The sequence below is a fragment of the Carcharodon carcharias genome, chromosome 2 (genome assembly GCF_017639515.1).
Source record: "Carcharodon carcharias isolate sCarCar2 chromosome 2, sCarCar2.pri, whole genome shotgun sequence".
Lineage (NCBI taxonomy): Eukaryota > Metazoa > Chordata > Chondrichthyes > Lamniformes > Lamnidae > Carcharodon > Carcharodon carcharias.
The window spans coordinates 43,442,292-43,468,131 of NC_054468.1; the positions used below are offsets into that span (position 1 = coordinate 43,442,292).

Here is a 25,840-nt window from a genome sequence, read left to right on the forward strand (position 1 = left end):
TGTTTTTGCATATGTTTTGATTTCTCTGAAGACTGGAAATCCCAAATGCTTAATTAACTGTGCGATTAATACTTATTTATGTGTGGATTTTTTTGGAAAGTTGAAGTACAAAAATGTGTGTTTTGTCATTTTCTTTGTTTGCAAAACATTGGCCTGGATTTTATGGTAATAATAGTAATAACAACATTCACTGTTAGTATGGAATACATAACACAACAACTTTTGGCATCCATACATGTGTATTTAGGTGCAACCTAAAGGCATGACCTTGGAGTTCTGGCTTTATAAAAATATCATAAAAAGTTAGCGCTGGTGCATTCAGCACTATGTGAATTTCTAACTCATGATACTGCCACTCCCGCAGCCCCATTATCACTCCCTTTGGTCTTGGACCACCAATCCTTTTGTTACTTAAATTCTCCTGTCTCTCAGCAGATTACGGACCTTTCCTTTTGTTCTTTTTACAACCCTTTCCCCTTTCAATTGCTTAACGCGTACTGCTTTTCTAACTTATCCTAGTTCTGATGTGGGACATTGATTTGAAACATTAACTCTATTTTTCTCTCCACAGATGTTGACAGACCTGCTGAGTACTTCCAGAATTTCCTGTTTTTATTTCAGATTTCCAGCATCTGCAGTATTTTGCTTTTGCCACAGAAGACCTCAGTTTTGTTTGTATTCAGAAATATTTTGAAATAATTGTAATGAAAATACAGTAAATGCAAGATTATTAGATCAAATACGAATGGATCTCTAATTCAGGAGATATGGCCATGTGGGAGCAGGATCGCAGCTATGGAAAGTACAGTGACGTTTCCTATATTTTTCCTTTTATTTGCCCTATGTTTCTGGTTTTGTTTTGAATATACGATAAATTACAAGCCACATTATTGTGCTGTACAGCAATGAGTGGTAGCAAAATTTAAATAGATGATTGTACTAATGAACATGAATCCGTTATCTTTTTTTTATTACTCTGTTTATAATCTTTTTTGTTATTGGTTGGCAATTAAAAGCTGAATATGAGTTTCCAAACTGGTAATATTTAATTTTCAGCACCAGAGAGGTTGTTTGGCAGTAGTTAAGATTTATCATGTGTTTAAGAAGGTGACAAGACTGAAGTGAACAATCACTAACTTTTGGTGGCAAATTTAGTTCATATATACTATGTAAATACGGGAACTATACTTTATTTTAATGGTGAATTGGAGGCAAGATGCCATTTTTATGAAGCTAATGGCAGAACAGCGCATTTCGGACAACAACTTCCAAAGTTATACATTTAAACATGCATCTACCCTTGCCTGAAATTGTTGTATGATTAGCATATAAATAAATAGAGCACTATTAGCCTCATCACTCTTTTAACATACATTCTGGCTCAATATTTCTGTGAGAAAGATGAGGAAGAGGATTAAAGAAGATTGTGTATAAGCTATCTTCCCTTAGCACAGGGACAAAATTGTAACAGAGTCATAAGAATCACAGCTCAAAGGTTTTTGGTTTATGTTAGTGGTTAATCTTTTCAAAAGTAAAAGGCAGGAGATAAAGCAAATGGAATAATTTACTATAATTACCATACAAAAACCTTTTGACTAATCTGCAGCCACCTCCTCCATGATTGCCTTTCCCTCTTTTAATATTGCTCTTCTGTCTCAGCTCCTTGGAGAGGCCACTGGATCTCCTGCCAGCTCTCTATCCTGACAAATGAACAACCTGTGAGCACTGGTGGATATTTGTGGATTTACTATTGGCATGTATTTGTACATTAAAAAAAAATGAAAGACATGTGTTTGAATAACATCTTTCACAACCACTGGACACCCCAGGGCACTTTGCAGATAACGACGTACTTCTGCAGTGTAGTCACTGTTGTAATGTAGCAAACGCAGCAGCTTATTAGCAGACAGCGAGCTCCAAAATGTGATAATGCCCAGGTGATCTGATTTTGCAATGCTGATTGAGAGATAAGTATTGGTCAACGCATGGGGAAATAACTCTCTTGCTCTATGCCATAAGATCTTTTATGTCCACCTGAGAGGGCAGTTGAGGCCTAGTTATTTATTTACTATGAGGTAAAGAGAAATGAGTCACTGTCACTATTAAGAGATGGTTGACAGTTTACGTTTTGTAAGATTATTTTTGTCATCTTAAATTTTAATTAAAAGCATAAAGTTGCTTCTGTTTTCTTTTCAATTCATCCAAAAGAAGGCACCTCTGACCTTCAGTAATGCAATGGAGTTTCAGCCTAGATTGTTATGCTCAAAGTCTTTGAATGGGACTTAAACCCACAATGTTCTGACGTAGAAGTGAAAGCGCTACAAGCAGAACCACGACTGACAAACTGTATGAGAGGTTGAATGAGAGGTTGAATGAGAGGTCTTCAGTTCCATGATTTCAAGAGTTGTCTTGTTTCAAACGAGAGATACCCCACCCTTCCACAGGATGCATTGTAGTAGTCCCTGCTGAAAGACTCAGTGTTGAAATACACGCAATAGCATGAATTCAGGGTTCTAGTCTTATAGTTCCCCACCAAAGATACCATAAAAAGTTAATGCTGATGCATACAGCAATAAGTGATTTTTTGTTGTATAATACTGCCACACCCCTAGACATATATTCTGTTTCTTTACTTGTCCCACTACCACTCTCTTTCATTTTAGACTGCCAATCCTATTATCATTTAATTTCTCCTGTCTCTCACCCTTTACAAGACAGGTATGTTTTTAAATGTTTCCTCTAATTTAAAGTGAAATAGAGTTCTGAGTAGGGGTCATCACATTAACTCTGCTTGGAGACAGGCACATGTGATCTGGTTGTCATGGGAAAAGAAATGCAAACAAAACCTATTGGAAATCAAGTGACCATTTTCATATCTTGACACAGCTGCTTTTTGGACACAGACACACAGAGAAACAAAGAATATATTGTTGTATCAGGAAGCAGCAGTTACTGCTGTAAAGAGCAGGGTGAACTGATTTTGTGTTAACAACTAAGCAGGATACTTGCAAAAGCTGTTTTCTGTTTGAAAGAAAGGGAACAATGAAGTGGTGGCATATGGGGAGGTGGTAACATAGTGGTTATGTCATTGGACTATTAATCCAGAGACATAGGCTGATGCTCTGGGGACATGGATTCAAATCCCACCACAGCAGTTGGTGGAATTTAAATTCAGCTATTAAATCTTGAAATAAAAAACAGTCACAGTAATGCTGACTATAAAACTATTGTTGATTGTTGTAAAAACTCATCTTGTCAAAAACTCATAATGTCCTTTAGGGAAGGAAGTCTTCTGCCTACATGTGACTCAAGATCCACAGTAATGCAGTTGACTCTTAAATGGTCTAGCAAGTTACTCAGCTGTATAAAACCTGTTACAAAGTCTAAAAGGAATGAAGCTGGATGGACCACCCAGCATTAACCTAGGCACCAGAAATGACAATGGCACACCCAGCCCTGTCAGCCCTGCAAAGTCTTTGTTACTAACATCTGGGAGCTTGTGTCAAAATTGGGTGAGTTGTCCCACAGACCAGCCAAGCTCACAGAATCATAGCTTATACACAATGTCATAGATACCACCATCACCATGCCTGGGTATGTTCTGTCCCACTGGCAGGACAGACCTGCTTGAGGAGTGGTACAGTGGTATACAATCAGAAGGGAGTAGCCCTGGGAGTCCTCAACATTGATTCTGGGTCCAATGAAGTTTCATGGCATCATGTCAAACCTGGGCTTGGAAATCTCCTGCTGATTACCAACCACTGTGCCCCTTCAGCTGATGAATCAGTACTCCTCCAGTGGTTAAATTCACCACCTGGAAAAAGCACTGAGGATGGCAAGGGCAGAGAATGTACTCTGGATGGGGGACTTCACTGTCCATCACCAAGGGCAGGATTTTTCGCTGTGCAGGTGGGTGCACACTCGACCCGCTCAGGCGTAAGATGACGCACAATGACGTTAGGCGAGCACCCCGAAGTCATCACGTACTCATGTGATATTTCAGTCGGCAGGTGCATGTGGGATTTGGCAGTGTGCCTGCTGATAGTTAACAGGCCTACTAAAACGATTAAAGTCATAACTAAATGCAATTTTTCACTGCCCATTCAACCTTATGGTTGGCAGGCAGGCAAATCGGCCAGACAGCCTTTGGATTTTTTATGAATCCTCATCCACGGGTGGGATGAGGCTTCCAACAGGAATTAAAAATACAATAAAAATGTTCAAACCGCATTTATAACATGTTGCTTCTCATGTGACAGTCACATGAGGGGATATGTTTTTAACATTTTTAAGTTCTTTATTTGTGTCATTAAAAACCTTTAGCTCCTTGGGGCAGCTCTGTGCCTCAGGGAGTTTTCAGTGTCCGCAAAAAAATGCATGCGCAAACTTCCAAGCTCACCCTCCTCCCGCCCCCACCCCAGCAGCGCTCAGCATTGCAGCACATGATTCACGCTGGCTGGCCATTAATTGGCCAGCTAGCGTGAAATTGAGGCTACGGCCCAACCGTGGGAGCCAGTTGTCTTCGTAACTGCTCTGGGGCCCACCCTCCGTGCCGTCCCTCAGAAGTAAAAATCCTGCCCCAAGAGTGACCCAGTAGCACCACTGCTGTCTGTGCTGGCCAGGTTCTGCACAATGTATCTGTGAGACTGGGCCTGAAGCAGGTTCTGAGGGAACCAACAAGGGTGAAGAACTTACCTGACCTCATGCTCACCAATCTACCTGTTGCAGATGCATCTGTCCATGTCAGTATTGGTAAGAGTGACCACCTTTCTGGAGATGAAGTCCCATCTTCACAATGAGGATGCCATTGTGCTGTCTGGCACTACCACCGTGGTAAACGGGGTATATTTAGAACAGATCTAGCAACCGTAAGGTGTTATGGGCCATCAGCAGCTGCAGAATTGCATTCAACCATATGGCCTGCATATCCCTCATATTACCATTATCATCCAACCAGTGATCAACCCTGGTTCAATGAATGCAGGAGGGCATGCCAAGAACAGTACAAGGCATATCGAGAAATGAGGTGTCAACTTGCTCAATCAGGACTACTTACATAACAAACAGCGGAAACAGCATGTGATAGACAGAGCTAAGTGATCCCACAATCAATGGATCAGGTCTAAGCTCTGAAGTCCTGCCACATCCAGTTGTGCATGGCAGTGGACAATTAAACAACAGGAGGAGGAATAACCCATCCTTAATGAAGGGGGAACCCAGCACATCGGTGCAAAAGACAAGGTTGAAGCATTTGCACCCACTTTCAGTCACAAGTGCCGATTGGATGATCCAACTTGGCTTCCTCCTGAGGTCCCCAGCATCATAGATGGCAATCTTCAGCCAATTCAATTCATTCCACATGATATCAAGAAATGACTGAAGGCACTGGATACTGCTATGGACCCTAACAGCACTCTAGTAATACTACTGAAGACTAGTGCTCCAGAACTAGCTGGGTCCTGAGCGAAGCTGTTCTGACAATGTGGAAAACTGCTCAGGTATGTCCTGTCCACAAAACCAGGACAAATCCGACTTGGCCAGTTACTGCCCCATGAGTCTACCCTCGATCATCCGTGAAGAGATGGAAGGTGTTGTCATCAGTGCTATCAAGCGACTCTTACTCTGCAATAACCTGCTCACTGACATTCAGTTTGGGTTCCACCTGGGCCACTCAGCTTCTGACCTCATTACAGCCTTGGTCCAAACATGGACAAAAGAGCTGAATTCCTGAGGTGAGGTGAGAATGTCTGCCCTTGACATCAAAGCAGCATTTGACCAAGTGACCAAGTGCAGCACCAAAAAGTCTTAGCAAAACTGAAGTCAATGGGAACCAAGGGGAAAACTCTCCATGGCTGGATTCATACCTAGCACAAAGGAAGATGGATGTGGTTATTGGATGTCAGTCATCTCGGTCCTGGGTCATTGCTGCAGAAGCCTCTCAGGGTAATGTCGTATGCCCAACCATTTTCAAGTGCTTCATCAATGACCTTCCTGCTGTCATAAAGTCAGAAGTGGGAACGTTCACTGATGATTGCACAATGTTCAGCACCATTGGCAACTCCTTAAGTATTGAAGCAGTTCGTGTCCAAATGTAGCAAGGCCTGGATAACATTCAGGCTTGGGCTGATAAGTGGCAAGTAACATTTAAGCCAAACAGGTACCAGGCAATGACCATCTCCAACAAGAGAGAATCTAACTATCATCCTTTGACATTCAATGGCATTACCATCACTGAATCCCTGACTATCAATATCCTGGGGGTTACCATTGACCAGAAACCTAACTGGACTAGTCATATAAATGCCGCATTTATGCAGAATACAAGAACAGGCCAGAAGCTGGGAATTCTGTGGTGAGTAACTCACTTCCTGACTCCTCAAAACCTATCCACAAGGCACAAGTCAGGAGTGTGAGGGAATGCTCCCCACTTGCCTGGATGACTGCATCTCCAACAACACTCAAGAAGCTTGACATGATCCAGGATAAAGTAACCCACTTGATTGACACCCTATCCACCATCTTAAACATTCAATCCCTGCACCACTGATGCACAGTAGCTGCAGTGTGTACTATGTACAAGATGCATTGCAGCAACCCATCAAAGTTCTTTCAACAGCTGCTTCCAAACCTGTGCCCTCTATCGTTAGAAGGACAAGGACAGCAAATACATGGGAATACCATTACCTGGAAATTCCTCTCTAAGCCACACACCATCCAGACTTGGAAATATGTCATCATTCCTTCACTGTCTCTGGGTCAAGATCCTGGGAAGAAGGCAACTCATCATCACTATCTCAAGGGCAATTAGGGATGGGCAACAAATGCTGAACTATATGGCACTGCCCACATCCGAGAAAGAATAAATTAATACATTTAAAATCAGGACTGATGGGCCTTTGAGATTTAAGGAACATGGAGCTGCCAAAGTGGGCTTTGCTGGTGAAAGTCAGGTTGGGATATTCCAGCTGAGTGGAATGATTTTCGAAGGACCTTGGAAGCTTTAACGTGCTATGACAGGGAGAAGTGAGCCTGTGGAAGCTGGGAGTACCTTAGGGCTGAATTTTGTATTGCTATCCATATGCCAGAAGAGTGGTGCACTGCAAAAGGTGTTGAAAGAAGGATCTTGATTGCGTTAATTAGTTAATGCAAAAGTACCTTTTCCTTAATTTGGTCTATCAGTTGCCTTTAACTATGTTGTTTAGACATGTTGCTTTTACTTTGTTTGTTACAGTAGAAGTCTTATAATGTGAAATCATGTCCTTCAGTTAATTTCATTGGCCACTGGGAAATTCATCATTTAAAAAAAGTTATCAGTTTCTATGTGGATCATAACAGTCTTCGCAAATCAGTTTAAGGGTCTGCAGCTGTTGTATGTCCCCTGGGTTACATTTCCTACTATTACGTTATGTATGGTTTTGAAAATAAATAGTCAGAAATGTTAAAAGTTTGACAAACAAACACTGACACCTGAGAGCTCACCCAAATGGTGTGACAGCAATGAACATATAGCATGCACTTAGATGCTTTTGGAAGGGTCTCCTGTGAACATAAAATTGCAGATTTAAGTGTGAGAGCAATTTCAAATTTCAATAGCTGCTTTGTCCCTCTGCAACATGGGCACATATGTGAATGTATATAAAAGTTGAGAAATTGTCACACTGCTTAGCATGTGAACTCTATTCTGCTGTAGCGGGCTGGGATGTATCCATTTGCGGCATGCTTCCTTGCTTATGTACTTCTATATCAAAAAATGTTTTATAGATTTGCTTTGGTGACTTGCAGAAAATGACAACCATTTTCTTCAAATACTTCCAATTCCTGGACACTTTAGAGATCATGCTATCTTCTGCGGAGCTCTTCATTGTCCCACAAGGTTACCATGGGGCTCCCCTGTTCTGCGATTCTTTCTCCTCTTCCTGACTGGAATTCCCTTCCTGGAGCATGAACATAATGTTGGGACGATACCATGGGTCTGTAGCAACTGCACAATTTTAATGCCTGGGAGCTGCTTCCTGCCAACATCCCAGCCTTTTTGGCTTGGAAACCCATAAGCAACTGCAAATGAGGCATAGGTGTTAAAGTTGGCTGATCCTCATTGCTTCCGAACATGGACAGGAAAACCAGTCACTTTGATGCATTCCTGCCGAGGAGTTAAAATCGAGCCCATGGAGTTTTGAGCTCTTCGGTAAGAAGTGCATTCAGACAAAAGTTTTGTTTATTATCTAGGTACATCATTGCCCAATAACTTTATATTCAATTTATAATCAGATATTTATCCAATTCTTTATAGAGGGTGTTAATCCACGCTTCATTAATTCCTTTTGCTAGGAATCTGTTTCACATATCCATTATACTTTGGGAAACAAGTTTCTTCTCATCTTGAGTTTTACTCCATTTTATATTCATTTCCTATTCATATCATGTGCTCAAATTATCAATGTCTTTCATCCTTTTGAAAACCTGGATCATGTCCCTTCAATTTTCTCTCAGTTTTGTATATTTCATTTCAAAACATCCTGCAATATCCCCTTTAGCTTTCCCTGTAAATCCACCTCAACAGTTTGTTTCATTTTAAAAGTGCCCAAAATTACACTCAATCTAATGTGACCTTGCCAACTTGCCAATGACCTGAACAAGTTTCATTTTAATCAAATGTCCTCAGGGTACCTCCTGGCGCTCAATTAATCTTGTTGCTATCTGCTTCACATTGACCAAAATCTTTAAGGTTGCTGATATAATGTTCTTATTGGAGGTTATGTTTGATATTGAAAGTTGACAACATTGCAATAAAAAAAAACTAATAAAGAATAAGAACAGAGTATAATTACTATACTATAACTATGAAAGACTGGAGGATTCCAATGAAGAATCAAATAGAATAAAAACATAAGGAAATAGGAACAGAAGTATGTCTTTCAGCCCTTCAAGTTTGTTGCACCATTTGATTAGATCATTGCTGGGCGATATATCAACTCTGTTTAGCTGCCTTTGCTCCATTTCAGTTGATACCCTTATCTATCAAAAATCTATTAAATGCCTTGAAAATTTCAACTGACCTCTCATATCCAAATATAAAAACAAAAAAACTGCGGATGCTGGAAATCCAAAACAAAAACAGAATTACCTGGAAAAACTCAGCAGGTCTGGCAGCATCGGCGGAGAAGAAAAGAGTTGACGTTTCGAGTCCTCATGACCCTTCGACAGGGTCATGAGGACTCGAAACGTCAACTCTTTTCTTCTCCGCCGATGCTGCCAGACCTGCTGAGTTTTTCCAGGTAATTCTCTCATATCCAAACTCTTTTTGGGGAAAGAGTTTCAGATTTCCACTCCCCTCATGTATAAAACATCTTGCTGATTTCATTCCTAAATGTTATCGGTCTACTTTTAAGAATGTGCCCCCTTGTTCTAGATTACAGCATCAGAGGAAATAGTTCCTCTGTATCTGCCCCCTTGAAACGTTCAATCATTTTAAACATTCTGATTAAACCCCTTCTCAACCTTCTAAACTCAAAGAAATACAAGCCAAGTTTATGCAATCTCTCCTCATAATTTAATCCTTTAAGTCCTGCTATTATTGTGGTGAACCTATACTTTACTCCTTCTAAGGTCAATATATCTTTCCTGAGGTTTGGTGTTCAATACTGAAGGTAGTACTCCAGATGGGATCTGACCAACACCTGAAGCATCACTTCCTCACTTTTGTACTCCAACTTCTTTGAGATAGACCATCATTTCATTTGTTTTTCCATTCAGATCCAAATATCCACTGCATCACCAAATAATAAATTTAGGATTTACATTTTCATACCTCCAAGTGCAAAGCCAACACTGGATTCTTGGCAACCCTTGAACTAGGCACTTTATGGACACCAAAAGCAGGAGTTGGAAACACTCTTTCCTGCCTCATGTACACATCTATGATAGGCCTGTGGGCATTGATTTACTTTGTAACACGATTCCATCACCGTCCTATCCCCTTTTGGCCATTCTTCATTTTAAGCGCAGCCAGCATTAGCAAACTGTTCAACAGAGGAATGTATCACAGTCAAACCTGATCCTGAATTCACCTGATATATAAACAAATACACATCAAGTCTCTTGATAAATTTCTCTCCTTCCCTAATCCAGGGGCTGATTGCAGCACTTTTAACTGTTGTTCTGGCTGAGATCATCTAACTTGATGCAAACTATCGATTGAACCTGACTTTATAGAATTAAGACTCCCTTAACTGTACACATCTGCACTTAAAATCTTAATACTTGTTTTACAAACAACACATCTCAGCTATTTGGCAGTCTGATAGTTGAATATAGGTATCTTGAAGGCTAATACCCTACAATTGGAATAATCTAACAGTAGATGAATGTTTTTAATTGGTAGGCAGTTTTACAGAGGGTACCAGTCTCTGAGATGGTCTACTTAGACCAGCCAAAACCTGATTGGCAAAGACGGTCCAAGAAATTAGAGCTTATTTATTATCCCAGAACATAAGGATTATTAAGCATCAACAAATACCAATTCTTAAGCATTAACTTTGATTTAAACTTTGTGAATGGAAAGCATTCACAGCAGTTTATCTTGGGTTAACTGAGAAAAAATTTGTTTTCAGCTCAGTCTGACTGACTCAACCATCTGACTTAATTTGAATTCCTAAGCGGTTTTTAAACCTATTTCTGATATATAGATTTACTTTTAAACCTAACTTAATCCTATATTTTTGATTGTGTTTACTCATTACCAGTATATTATGATCGTCCAGGGTTGATACTATGGGACAAAATGATCACTCCTTACTGAAATCATAATGGTAAATGCTCAATGGGCATGGTGAGGTCTTCAGGATTATGCAATTCATTCAACAAATCATTAGATTTATGGAAAGGTGTGCAAAATTAGAACAGTGAAGAATTTATGTTGCATTCAGGTGAAAAAATGGTAATAAATAATCAGAAGAAAGAAAGCCATTGGTTGCTAAATGGCTGCTGATTTAAAAATGAGTTCTGGCTCAAAACAGAATAACAGATTATAATTAGTTTTTCCAAGAATTTCACTGAAGGAGCTGTTGTAGCAGCTTCAGCAAAGCATCACTGAAGGATGCATATTGGAGGAGATAACATCAAATGGTTGAAGGCTGATTAAAATGTAAAGTTCAGTATATAATATAGTTCATATTGCACAGCATTCCTCAGGATCAAAAATCTTCCTGCAGCTGTGGGCTTGGTTTTAACTCCTAGGCTGGACTGTGGTGAGGCGAATGGCATGCCAGTCCAGCAGGAGTGGCAACAGGCAGGCTCAGGTGATTTTAACAGCCAGGTCACATGATATGCCACGTTAAGCAAGACAAGCAAAAGGTTGATGGAGAAGCAGCTGCCTGGTTATTAAAATCATGTGTTACGTTAAGGCCACCACCATACTACAGGGGTATGATCCCCGGCATTAGGCAAATGCTCCATTAATTTAAATGGTTTGCAACTTGTGTCGCTTGGGTAGGTTTTCAATCTGCTGCCTGTGCATAAAAATAATATTGTGGATTGGCAGTTTGCTAGTGATTTTAATGGAAACAAAGTTGAGCAGTTTTTTTAATGGGCATCTGATCCACAACACCAGTTCTGCCCAAGTGGTCAGTTGAATATCTAGCCCACTGCTGATAATTTAAGATCTTAATTTTTCCCTAATCCTAACAACCATGCTCTGCAGACTGTGCAGCTTATTTTATGGAGATGAATAGATGATTAACAAACCTGTGGAATAGAAGATGTTGACGAAGTTCCATGGTTTCGCTCTAGCTTTTTTTTGTGCAATTGTAATGCAGATGACAATGAAATATGAATTTACTGTTACACTGTCTGCTGCAGTGGAGAATGTTGTTATTGTACACCTCAGTTCATTATTTCTGACAAATGAAGGGACTGCAACTGCATCATTCTGCTTTTCCTCTTGTGGGCTCTATTTACATAAAGGCATCAATGGACTAAATTATTTTATTTTCCATTGCATCAATACCTACGCCATTTGTAGCACAAGTATGAACATTGATATGTCTTACACAAAGATTGTGACATTGCTAACAGTTTATTTTGTAAGTTGCTGTACCTTGCGTTGATTCATTTTTTGCATTTGTTAATTGCATTTTTATGATTTCTGAAGATGCATTTAGATTTATGGTTTGCCAGTAACATCATCTTTGAAGTTAATGGCAAACTGTACATAAACAAATTGTCTCTTGTGCTGTCGTAGACGAAACACATTGCCAAAAGTGATGTTTTCAGCTCACGCCTCAACAGCAGTGGAAGTAGCAGTTCGTATTGGAGGAAGCACTTTAACAACATATATACGTAGCATTAAAGAGAAATCCAGATGAAATACAAGTGACATTAAAAATCATGTTCACTGCAATAAACTTTAATTGGAACTCTGAATGGATAGAACCTCACTGCCTGGAATTAGATGGAATTGGAAATTGGGGCCGGATTTTATCATTTAAGGCAGAAATCAGGAGGGGAGACCAATCCCAACTTGCCAGCCTGCCGGGAAGTGGGATTTTCATAGGGTTTAGGTCTCAATGGCCCTAGAATTGGGTCTGCTGCCCAATGAGTGGTTGGAGCAGGAGGCAGGAATGGAGGGAGGACAGTAGGGAAGTGGGTCTTAAATCAGCAGCCATTTTCATGACCGCTGTCTGTGCATGGTCTTAAAAAAATGAGAGGATCTTCATCTTCAAAGTTGCAAGACCAAATGAGAGTGAGAACCTGGGACTGGGTAGGGAAAAATTGGTTGTTAAAATTTCATTGCTGCTCAGTAGTTTTTCTTTCTGCTTTTTTCCAACAAATAAAACTGTTTCATCAGAGATGCTGCCACCCCCCCCATTCCTGCCAGGCTGCAGGTGGTCAGCTTCACTGAGCTCCTAAAAGCCACCATCCCCATGAAAATTTCAGGAAGTCAGAAGGTGAGCTCTTTAATCCCTAAAAACCTAAACATGCCCAATTAACCAGGTGGAGGATTTCATTTTTCTGCCCGCCTCCTGCACTCTCCACAATTCCCACGCCCACCCACCCAGCCCCCCGTACCCCCTGGCCTCAGAAAAGCCAGCAGAGTTATGAATGGAGGTAACCGGCACATGGGCTGTCAATGCCATTTTTGTTGCTACCTTGCCTCCACTCTGTCCCAATTCAGGATGGGAAAAGCTGACCCCACCAGTTTCAGTGAGCATGAAAATGATAGAACAGATTTTCCAATTGAGTTTCCCTGAATTTCAGGCTTAAATAAAATAAATTTAATCAGGAAATTCCCACATTTGGTTATGTCCAATATTTGCACTGCAATTTTTCAGGCAGACAGAAGGCACTTGGTCAGCTTATGGGGAGGTGCATGCAAATGAGGTCAAAATAACATCTGTACATTTTCCACATAATTTTCCATCACTTCCACCTGATTATTTATGCAAATTGAATGTCCAGGATTGCAGTGTGCTGAACAACAGACATAAGTGAGGTTATAGGACCCAGTACGAATAGGCAATTAATAAATTCAAACTAAAAACAAAAAAACTGCGGATGCTGGAAATCCAAAACAAAAACAGAATTACCTGGAAAAACTCAGCAGGTCTGGCAGCATCGGTGGAGAAGAAAAGAGTTGACGTTTCGAGTCCTCGTGACCCTTCGACAGAACTTGAGTTCGAGTCCAAGAAAGAGTTGAAATATTTCAATATATTTGAATATTTGAATATATTTCAACTCTTTCTTGGACTCGAACTCAAGTTCTGTCGAAGGGTCTTGAGGACTCGAAACGTCAACTCTTTTCTTCTCCGCCGATGCTGCCAGACCTGCTGAGTTTTTCCAGGTAATTCTGTTTTTGAATAAATTCAAACTCATTGATAACCCCGCCAGATGGAATTGTATGTACTTGTATTTGTCAGTAAAAGCAGTAATCTGTGAAAGCTGTGATTTACAAGGGAAGCTGTAATATGCTCATCCCAGACCTGCTGTCAAATTCATTCCCTGTTGGATGTGGCATTAAGGTGACACTGTCATGAACTTTCGTGATCAGAGATAACTTCAGGCTTATATTGGGGACATCAGCAACTTCAGCTAATCAAATCAAAAGCTTACCTGCCTCTCTTCTGAGTCCCCACTTTAGATGTTAATAAGTATTTATTTTCACAGGTTGTGTTTACCTTCAAGTTGACACATAAACTGAATCACAGTATCAACAGGGATTGGGTGAAAACATTGAGCTTTAATATCAAGCCGTAGGCAAGACAAAATGGCTATGCCCACATGGGAACCAGGCTCCCAGCCACCAGAGGGTGATAACATAGAATGGTGTGATCTCACTCTTTTTCTCTTTCTCTGTACATCAAATTTCCTTCTTGTATTAACTAACAATGCCAAAAAAGCCAAGCTGAAAACAGCTTCTTCGCATTAAAATGAAATCTCAAGTGAGCATAGGTGTCCAAAGAATGCAATATCATAAATGTTAAAAACAAAAATTTCTTTACAAAAAGCAATACAAAAACAAATACAGGAATCACAACAAATGGGATGCATACTGGGCATGCAAACATATTTCACAGGGGTGGACTATCCTCCAGCCACTGGGGTTTATTCTGCCATGAGTGACATACAGAGTGGATGCGATGCCATGCTTCTTAACAGCACCGTCTGTGACAACCCAGACTTGATTGTTTGCATGGGAAAGGGTAATGGGTTTAGCACAGATTATGCCAGTTGGAGGCTTGTGCATCAGTCATTTGTCCACTTGATCCTTTCATTGGACTGGCGCCTGGCATCCAAGGGGGTTGTGTACAAAGCACACTGAGGAAGGACTCTCAAAAGCAACTTGTAAGCTGTGATGAACTATCTTATGCCAGAAACCTTCAATAGTGAAGAACAGGTGGAGAGGCTGGCCACACAGTGTGGGCTAGCTTGGGACCAAATCCATCCCAGAATAGGGCAGTTTTAGGGCAGATGTCAGTTTTAGGGAGAGATAGGTGCAGATAACAAGAAATGATGGGTTTAGGTACTCCACAGTGACAGCACATGTAGTACATGTTGCCAGTTGTGAAGAACTGTCCTCAGGACTGTCACCACTACAATAGCAGTCGGGGCATGTCAATTCCTCAAGTGCAGTTTCAGATCAAAGCATGTCCATGGCGGAGAAAGTGCACACATGAACACCTTTGTAGGGTGTGACCACTCCACAGTACTTCATGGAAGATCATGCTAATGGAATAAGGTGAAAAGCGTTGGTCAGATCTGTTGCAGTGATGTGTTTCCACTGGGCAATCTTGTCTAAGGTTGAGTCAACATCTGACATGAATAAGGCTGCAGCTTATGTTAGCACCCAATATCGGCAAAAGCTGTAACAATTAAATTTAAAACCCCATTTGGCTTCTTCACAAAAAATGATGGATTAAGGTACTCCACAGTGATCCCCATATCTCCAGGTCAAGAAAAGACTCTGAGGTCTACGAGGTCATCAAGTTTTTGTTGTAACTCAACAAGTTTATCTCTGGTGTACTGGGGAAGGTGACCTTTCTGTTGTGGCTGTCGTACAGGTCACATGTTGACGTTAGTCACGAAGGGCCCGGCCTTGCCATTGTATACTGGGAATACTCGATCGAAGATGTCATCATATGCTTAAAGGAGCATTTGGAACTGAGTGCATGTGTGCTGAGGCAGGGTGTGATCCAGATCCACAAGAACAGGCTCTGAAAGCAGCTGATGATGCTTATGCTTGTGTTGCTTGGTAAGTGGCTGTGTCATGTCATCCTGAGAAGGCTGAGATTCTTGGTTGCTGGGGGTGAAGATAGGCTGTATCCAAGTGGTTGTATCCAAGTGGCTGTATCTGAGCGAAATGTTCATTGCAAGACAGAGCTTGTAGTTCACAGGAGAGGTTTGCGGTAAGAATCTCGTCAGCAATATTAGTCAAAATATGTGGTGGAGACCAAGTGTTAGGTGGCTTAGTACACTTTGATTCTGAGGGAAGAGAGGATAGTGCAACTGCAAATGTCATGAGGTCTGCAAGAGATCCAGTAGTGCCATCGCGATGAAATCCCTTGGTCAGATTGTCGTTGACCTTGAGGGAACATGAAGCACATAAGCTCATCTCATTCTACATGGGCTGGAGGAAGCATGAGATTGAGAATCATAGGTAGTGGCATCATCAACTGGCACTAGCACTGGCTGAATTGACACCTCATTGTTTCCATGAGTGGAATGCCTTCATGCACCTGACATTAAAGTTCCCCTTGGCCAGGCCTCCAAAGGCAAGGTTGTGATGGTTTCTCGACAGAGAGAAGTGTGTTTCACCAACCGCATGTAAAGACTATGAAGCATCAGTCTGATGAGCAGATTGGAGATGAACCTTTGATTGGAACATAGCTGTGGAAACAAAGAGTATGTTGCCAGTGACTCCATTGTCAATGGTCAGTCAAATAGCATGATGTTCGAAGAGTGTGCCTAATTATGATGACTGAATAATCTGTACACGGAGCGCAGTTGATTCTAATGAGATGTCAGCAGGTTCCTCATCCTTTTCAGTGAAACAAGCATCTGCATTGATATAATCATCATCCAGGATAGCAGCTATAATATGAGATTTAGCCATAGATTTGCAGTTTTTATCTGGCAGAAAATTGCCCTTGCTGAGTCTAAGAGGTGGGAACCCATGGCCTGGAGATCATAATGCGAGCATCGTCGATGCCTTAACTTTACTAGATTGATTCCAGAGATGTGGGGCTTGTCTTATGGGGAGAAATTGAGCAGTTTAGGCCTATCCTCACTAGAGTTTAGAAGGATGAGAGGAGATCTAACTGAGATATATAAGATGCTAAATGGGATAAACAAAGTAGACATGGAGCGGATGTTTCCCTTTGTGGGGCATTCTAGAACAAGAGGCCATAGTTTTAGGCTAAGGGGTGGTAGATTTAAATCAGAGATGAGGAGGAATACTTTTCTCAAAGGGTCGTGAATCTATGGAATTCATTACCTCAGAGTGCAGTGGATGCCAGGACGCTGAATAAATTTAAGGAGGAGATGGACAGAATTTTAATCAGTAACGGGTTGAAAAGTTATGGGGAGAGGACGGGAAATTGGAGTTGAGGCCGAAATGAGATCAGCCATGATCGTATTGACTGGCGGGGCAGGCTCGAGGGGCTGAATTGCCTACTCCTGCTCCTAGTTCTTATGTTCCTTATGCTGTTACTGTACCGTAATACTGTGGACAATATCTGTGAGTATGTGCCAAATAAACTTGCCAATTTCATTTGTTGAGAGGCATGAAAATGTTGCAATGTTGCTGCCACACCAGTGTTTACCTTCAAGTTGGCACATAAACTGAATCATAGTATCAACAGCGATTGGGTCAAAACGTCGAGCTTTAACATAACCACAAAATCAAATTGTACAATCAGCAATAATGGCCACGCCCAGATGAACCGGTCTCCTAGCCACCAGAGGGCAATAACGTATAATGGCGGAGAGTCAATAATTTCTGGAATAGATCATCAAAATATATGGTCAGTATAGTTTCATTGCAATCCTTCAAACGGCAGCTGGAACATGTTTCTGAGAATTGATAACATCAGAAGATAGGCGAGAGTTCTCTGTAATTATTGATCTGAATTACTGCAGTTTCTGGGACCTTGCTTGCCTTTGGTGATTGGAGGGGAATTGCCCAGAATGCCCTAACTTTTCCCAAGCCCTTTTGCTTCTCCCAGGGGCTTCATATGCCCACTGTCTGTTTTGCACCAGATGTTTAATTCAGCCCCGATGATATTTGAAGAACAGAAAATTAAACTTGACATTTGCAACTCTCAAATTCACATGAAGAAGCATTCTCTGAGGGGTGGATAAGTGACATTTCATTTTTTTAAATCTTCTGCTCACTATTTATCAGGGGCACTGAAACCACATTTTAACTCTAACTTAGGTACCACTTTAATACACAGTAACTGGATTTTGTTATTTTCTGGAGCTGATAGCATTCACGAGGTGAAGACATCACTTCAACATAGTATTATCTAAGTATATGTGTAACATCAAAACAATTATAGTACTGATAACAAGATGCTCCCAGCATGGAACCTGATTGATTTTGTTCACCTCCTTAGTTACATGTTAATGAGACATTTGGGTAAAATATTCTTCTGCGTTTTTGTGTATAGCCATGTTACCGATTGTGAAGCACATACAATAAAAAATAATGAAATTCTCTAAGCAACTTCTGCGTCCATTAATATGCAGGACTTCTTGTAGGGTGAAATTTTACTGAAATACTGCACCCCTGAGGGGGAGCTTCACATGCTCCAGCTTCTTATAGGCCGTCCTTAAACAATTTTCTGAAAACTAGCCCAAAACATTCCGCACCCTTGTTAGAGTCTCAGAAAATTTCACCTCTGGTAGAGAGTGAGGAAGTATAGGCTGGGATAAAAACAAAAAAACTGCGGATGCTGGAAATCCAAAACAAAAACAGAATTACCTGGAAAAACTCAGCAGGTCTGGCAGCATCGGCGGAGAAGAAAAGAGTTGACGTTTCGAGTCCTCATGACCCTTCGACAGAACTTGAGTTCGAGTCCAGGAAAGAGCTGAAATATAAGCTGGTTTAAGGTGTGTGTGTGGGGGGCGGAGAGATAGAGAGACAGAGAGGTGGAGGGGGTTGGTGTGGTTGTAGCGACAAACAAGCAGTGATAGAAGCAGATCATCAAAAGATGTCAACAACAATAGTACAATAGAACACATAGGTGTTAAAGTTAAAGTTGGTGATATTATCTAAACGAATGTGCTAATTAAGAATGGATGGTAGATGCCCTACCATCCATTCTTAATTAGCACATTCGTTTAGATAATATCACCAACTTTTAACTTTAACACCTATGTGTTCTATTGTACTATTGTTGTTGACATCTTTTGATGATCTGCTTCTATCACTGCTTGTTTGTCGCTACAACCACACCAACCCCCTCCACCTCTCTGTCTCTCTATCTCTCCGGCCCCCACACACACACCTTAAACCAGCTTATATTTCAGCTCTTTCCTGGACTCGAACTCAAGTTCTGTCGAAGGGTCATGAGGACTCGAAACGTCAACTCTTTTCTTCTCCGCCGATGCTGCCAGACCTGCTGAGTTTTTCCAAGTATAGGCTGGGGCTGTTTCACAGGTGAGGGAGAGGGCTGAGGGGGCACCCCACCACCTTTCCACCCACCATCGATTTTATTTAAATGAACAATTAAAGGTCAATTAGGCTTGTTATCAAATCAATAGACCATGATAATATGCGGCCAATGCCAGAATACATGTCACGAGCAGAAGGGTGGGAGCGGGAAGCCAGATTTTTTACATGAAATGTTTAAAGGGTGGGAAGGAAGAGGAGGGTTGCTCTTCAAGGACTGCCCTTTGCTGCTCATGGGGGTGGCTCCCCTTAGACTGAACCTCCCCTTCCTTCCTACTCACTCCTTCCCTTATAGCCACCCCCGGCACCCCGCTGCCCCTCTCCCTAACACACCCACACCCTCCCGGCCCAAGACTTGGACATACCTGCTTTGGGGACCCTCGGCCTTGGGCTCCCCTCTTCAGGAGCAGTCCTGGCAGCTGCCGCTGACACCTTCCTGGTGCTGCCGGGACTGATGGAGTTGTTGGCCAGTAGAAGGTTTCCATGCCGACATGCGTTCCCCCCGTTACTGTCTTGTTCATTGCTGGACTTAAAGACACAAGTGCCGTGGATGAATAAAGCCCACTGTTTAAGCTGTAGTCAGTGTGTCTAATTGAATTGGTCATGCTTCAGCTTGTTCTAATAAGCAGTAAAGCCACCCTAGCTCCCTGAGGTTCCTTAATATACAGGAACAACATGGGGAATAAAATTACAGGGTCATGGGGAAAGAGCAGAGGAGTAGGATTAATTAAACAGTTCTATCAAAGGAGTGGCTCAAGCATGATGGGCCAACTGACTTCCTTCTATGCTGTATCATTCTAAGACTCTGTATTAGGGTGAAAATTTCAGGGCACCAGGAGCAACAAGGAATAACTCTACATGTGTGGCTATTTAAATGTCAACCTTAAAGTTCTAATTTTTGAGTTGCCGATTGTCCTAAGGGATAGTCTTCATAAGACGACAACCACAATGCTGGACTGTATTGGGCTGAAGCATTGTTCCTGGGGCCAGCAGTGATGTGCTTATAGCATTTGAAATGCAGTTGTAATGCTGTTGTTGTTTCATGCAAATTACAATACTTAGAATCTTCTACTGAAGTCAGGGCTACACCCTATGGCATTGCTATACTGAAAGTGCAGCAACAAAGACAGTTCAATCGAATCCCATCAATCAGAATATTTTGATTCCTTTTTTACCCAGAAATTGCAAAGGGCCTTTTTCCTACAACAGCTACGGCTGTCAAATATTCCTGTGATGCTATATAAACAGGCAAGGGTGGAATCTTCTGGTTCCGCCAGTGGCAGAAATTGGGGCGGGTGGGAGCGGAAAATTTGAAGTGAGACCAAAAGTCAAAAGCACGCCGGTGGGAAAACAATTCGCAATTTTCTCCTCAGCGTTTTCATGGTGGGTTCCTGGTGGGTTCATGCCTTTGTCTCTGGTGAGCATCGAGGTCGTAATTTACATGTCACAAATGCTCTTTAACGGGGCTACAGACCAGGATTTTCCACCCCCTGTGAAATCGTCTGCCCCACCAACGGAAAATCAGACCGTTCTGCTTTCCGATCTGCAAATGTGGCGTGCGCCCGGTGCAGGAGGTCTCTTTCAATTGTCTGCCACTAGATGCTGCCTTCATCATTCGTGATGCTTTTCTCCCGGGCACTGGCAGGATATTGCACCGCAGATGGCACATGAAGGAAAGGGCGGGTTCAGGAGGTGAGACCCAAGGGTTGGGGGGGGGGGGGGTGCATGGGGGGTTCGGGCGCAGGGCAAATCTGCAAGGGCTGGGTGTCCTGGTAAGGGCAATTCTGCAGAAGAGGTGCCGGGTAAGGGCAGCCCTGCAAAGGTCAGGGGGAGTTCCAGATGCCTTTTAAATATGGTGCCTGGACAGGATGGCGGGGCGACCAACTTCCTGCTCGACCTGCCACGAGATTTGCCATCAACCTCACGGCTACATAATTAATTAGGTGAACATCATGTGATTTAGTGGGTTTATCCGCTACACTCTGCGTCAGGAATCCCTCCGACTTCCGGCCCCCGCCACAGGAATTAGTCCTGGAGTGGAAAATTCCACCCTTAGTTTCTGCAAAAGTATTAGTAGCTGAAAAATTATGGTGCAATGTGAAGTAAATTGTAAATTGTGTTTTCCACAGAAAACAAAATTAACTTTTAACTATTGTGTGTCTTGGAGTTGTCATTCATAAAAACCTTTCTTGGAAATTTTGACTTCCAATGAGACAAGCAGCTGACAACCTTGGAGCAGCAGTAGGGGACCTAGGCTTTTTTACTGGCCGAGCCTTATTTGCATTCCACAAGCAAACTGCACACCCCCTTTTTTTATTAATAAATTCTCAGATTATTGCATTGATAACAAAGCAGACATTTATTGCCCATCCCTAGTTGCTCTTGAGAAGGCAGTGGACCTTCCTTCATCGTTGCAGTCTGTAAAGTTATATTCCTTCAATTCTGTTAGGTAGGGGATTACAAAATTTTGAATCAGAGATGATGAAGGGATGTCAATATATGTTCAAGTCAGATGTTGTACGAGTTGAAGGCGAAACTTGGAGATGTCACTGTCTGCATGCACTTTCTGCCCTTTTCCTTCTAAGTGGTGTAAGTTGTGGATTTGCAAGGTCTCCTGAAGAAGCCTGTAGTTGCTGCAGTGCATTCTGTATGCTGGTGGTAGATTGACTGGATACTTACGCCAATGGATGGTCTGCTGATCAAGTGAATTGCTTTGTTCTGGATAATGCTGAGATTCTTGAATGTCATTGGAGCTACACCTACCCTGGCAAGTGGTGAGTATTCCATCACACTCCTGATTTGTACCTTGTAGGCAACAGAGAGGAGCAAAAACAGAAAATGCTGGAAAAACTCAGCAGGTCTGACAGCATCTGTGGAGAGAGAAACAGAGTTAACGTTTCAAATCCATATGACCCTTCTTCAGAACTGAAGAGAAGTAGAAATGTAATGAAATTTATACTGCTTAAGGGGAGGTGAATCAGGTGAATCTGGATAGAAGGCCAGCGATAGGTGGGGGCAAGGAGAGATTGACAAAGATGTCATGCAAAAAAGGACAAAGGGGGTGTTAACGGCAGTGGCGAGGGCTAAAAAAGCTCCTGATCATGGCATTAAGGTAAGAAAGCAAAATGTGATAATAGCAGGACAAGGGTAAGCACTCTGGAAAGAACAACATGAACGAGTAACAGATGGCCCTTGTGAGGGTAGGGTGGGGTGCGGGAGGGGCAGTGGTGAGGAAGAAAGGGATCAAAAATGGGATAAGAAGGGGTGATAAAAAAGGGGATAAAACAATTAATAAATGAATGAAAATAAAAATGAATAAAAATAAAAATAAGTGGATAAAAAATAAAAATGAATTTTGAAGAAAGGGATAAAAAAAGGGGTGTAGAAAGAGGAGAGAGTTCATGGTCTGAAGTTGTTAAACTCAGTGTTAAGTCTGGAAGGCTATAAAATGCCTAATCAGAAGATGAGGTGCTCTTCCTCTAGTTTACGTTGGGCTTCACTGAAACATTGCAGCAGGCCAAGGACGGACATGCGGGCATGAGAGCAGGGTGGTGTGTTGAAATGGCAAGCGACAGGGAGGTCTGGATCATGCTTTAGGACAGACCGAAGGTGTTCCGCAAAGCAGTTACCCAGTCTGCGTTTTGTCTCCCCAATGTAAAGGAGACCGCATTGGGAGCAGCGAATGCAGTAGACCAAATTGAAGGAGGTGCAAGTGAAGCGCTGCTTCACCTGAAAGGAATTTTTGGGCCCTTGGATGGTGAGGAGGGAGGGCGTAAAAGGGCAGGTATTGCACCTTCAGCGATTGCATGGGAAGGTGCCGTGGGAAGGGGATGAGGCATTGGGGGTGATGGAGGAGTGGACCAGGGTGTCCTGAAGGACAGAGGCTTTGAGGAACTAGGAGCTAAGCCATTCATCATAAAAAAAACAGGCTCTGGCCTGCTCTTGTCATTATGATGTTTAGGCCACTGGTTCAATTAAGTCTCTAGGCAATTGTGAACCGCAGCCCCCCACCCCACCCCCACCACCGCAACCACCCATACACCCCCGCCCTGCCCCCCACATCCTTCTGCCAGGATGTTGATAGACCCAGAAGCTGGCAGTGGTGATGCCAGTGAATGTCAAAAGGAAGTGGTTAGTCTCTTCTACACTGAAATGGATAGAAAGTCACCATTTTATTGTTGCTAATTATCATTAATATGGAAGTAGAATGCAAGAATAAGAATTTGATACTGTGATATTTAAAACCAGAGGTTGCACAGACAACCCAGGAAGACGGGTAACATTCCAACTGATGGACGGTGCCATTGAGGCTGATTAGTAGTTGATCCACCCTCACACCTTCTCCTCCCTCCCAGAAACATAATAGGGTCCCCCTTGTCCTCACTTATCACCCCACCAGCCTCTGCATTCAAAGGATCATCCTTCGCCATTTCTGCCAACTCCAGCATGATGCCACCACCAAACACATCTTCCCTTCACCCTCCCGGCAGCATTCCATAGGGATCGTTCCCTCCGTGACACCCTGGTCCACTCCTCCATCACCCCCTACACTTCAACCCCACTCCCACGGCACCTTCCCATGCAACCGCAGAAGATGCAATACCTGCTCCTTCACTTCCCCTCTCCTCACCATTCAAGGGCCCAAACACTCTTTTCAAGTGAAGCAGCATTTAACTTGCACTTCCCTCAACTTAATCTATTGCATTCGTTGTTCCGAATGTGGTTTCCGGTACATTGGAGAGACCAAACGCAGACTGGGTGACCGCTTTGCAGAACACCTTCGGTCTCTCCGCAAGCATCACCCAGACCTCCCTGTCACTTGCCATTTCAACACTCCACCCTGCTCTCATGCCCACATGTCCGTCCTTAGCTTGCTGCATTGTTCCAGTGAAGCTCAACACAAACTGGAGGAACAGCACCTCATCTTCCGACTAGGCACTTTACAGCCTTCCAGACTGAATATTGAGTTCAACAATTTTAGATCATGAACTCTCTCCTCCATCCCCATCCCTTTCCACTTATCCCCCTCCTTTTTGTTTTTTCCAATAATTTATATAGATTTTTCTTTTCCCACTTATTTCCATTATTTTTAAATGTATTTCTATCCATTGTTTTATCTCTACCTTTTAGCCCTTTTAGATTCCTTCACCCTACCCCACCCCCACTAGGGCTATCTGTACCTTGCTCATCCTGCTGTCTACCCTTAATTAGCACATTCCTTTAGATAATATCACCAACTTCAACACCTCTTTATCTTTTTGTCTGTGACATCTTTTGGTTATCTCCACCTATCACTGGCCCTCTATCCAGCTCTTCTTGTCCCAATGCCCCCCCTCCCCCCGTAAACCAGCTTATATTTCACTTCTCTTCTATTTTTACTTAGTTCTGTTGAAGGGTCATTCAGACTTGAAACGTTAACTGTGTTCCTCTCTGCAGATGCTGCCAGACCTGCTGAGTTTTTCCAGGTATTTTTGTTTTTGTAGTAGTTGAACTCAATTACGCTATGTTTAATTATACAGAGACAAAAAATAAGCAGCAAATGATTTAGCAATAATTTGTTCAAAATGTTCAATTCCTTTTCAGAATTTTCAAATAGTGCCTTTGAAGATTGTATTGTAGCCATGCTTCTGTCCATGACATAGTGGAATTAAATATCCAAAAGAAGAGAGCTGTAGAATAGGGAAAGCTAGCCCCTGTTTACTATCTCAGCAGGCTATCATACCCTTAATCAAAACAATCCAACTGTACTGGGTATGTGCATTTGAAGAAGATCCAGCTTATTTCTCAACAGGCAAGTAATTAGAATAACATTCAAAGGAATGGAATGTAAGCAGCAGCCTAGTCATTATCTGGAAAATTGTTTCTTATACCAGGCCTGAAAACCAAGCCTATTGGAATGTGTACCTGTTATGACACACCTTTAATGGTTGTAACAATGACCAACAATTCATTAGGCCTACTTCCACAGTGATAAACTTTCATGCATTGTAATTTCAACAAACTGAGGTACTAGCCAAGCAACATGAACTGATTAGATCATGACTACATGACTGTGTCTTAGCAACACAGGCAGCTTGCCTCCTTTGAAACTAGGTTAACTCCAGGCATGGTTGTATATCTGTTACACTTCTCCCACACAAAGCCAAAAATAATTATTTTCAGAATACAGAGAGCAGAACTTCACCTTAATTTCACAAAAAACTGACCTCCTTAAAATTTTATGTGAAAGTGGATATATAAACTGGAGTTGTCATTGTTTGAACACAACCATGTTGTATGGCGTTAAGGCCATTTAACAGCTCATTTGTATAAAATTGTGCTACCTATTTGTCTCTGTTAAAATGAATAGATGGTAAATTACATGATGGACATATGGGAACACAGAATCAGCCCTAGATTGTTAGTGCAACTTGCTTTCATCTCTCACCACCATAAGGAGCCAAAAGAAACAAATTGCCTCAAATATGGCATGGAAAGTGGTGTAAGCATTGAATTAAGATTTTGTTCAGTGGCTTATAAGTTTATGAGTCCTTTGTTCCACTAGCAAGGAAAAAATGCACAGAACCCTACCCCTACCAATCTTTGATATTGTCATGGTGCCTTTATTTCAATTTCTGCTCTCAGCAGCATTTGTGATCCTCCGTTTAAATTTTACTAATTATAGCCTGGGAT

General features: G+C 42.0%; 1 long non-coding RNA gene across 1 annotated transcript; it reads right to left on the minus strand.

Annotated features, from left to right (window-relative positions):
* Window positions 1-14,127: 14,127 nt before the first annotated feature.
* Window positions 14,128-20,820, minus strand: LOC121289985. The gene is made up of 3 exons (XR_005945689.1): window positions 19,534-20,820; window positions 17,316-17,491; window positions 14,128-16,380 (listed from the first exon to the last, which is right to left on the minus strand). It is a non-coding gene; the product is annotated as an uncharacterized LOC121289985 (long non-coding RNA).
* Between the last annotated feature and the right edge of the window lie 5,020 nt (window positions 20,821-25,840).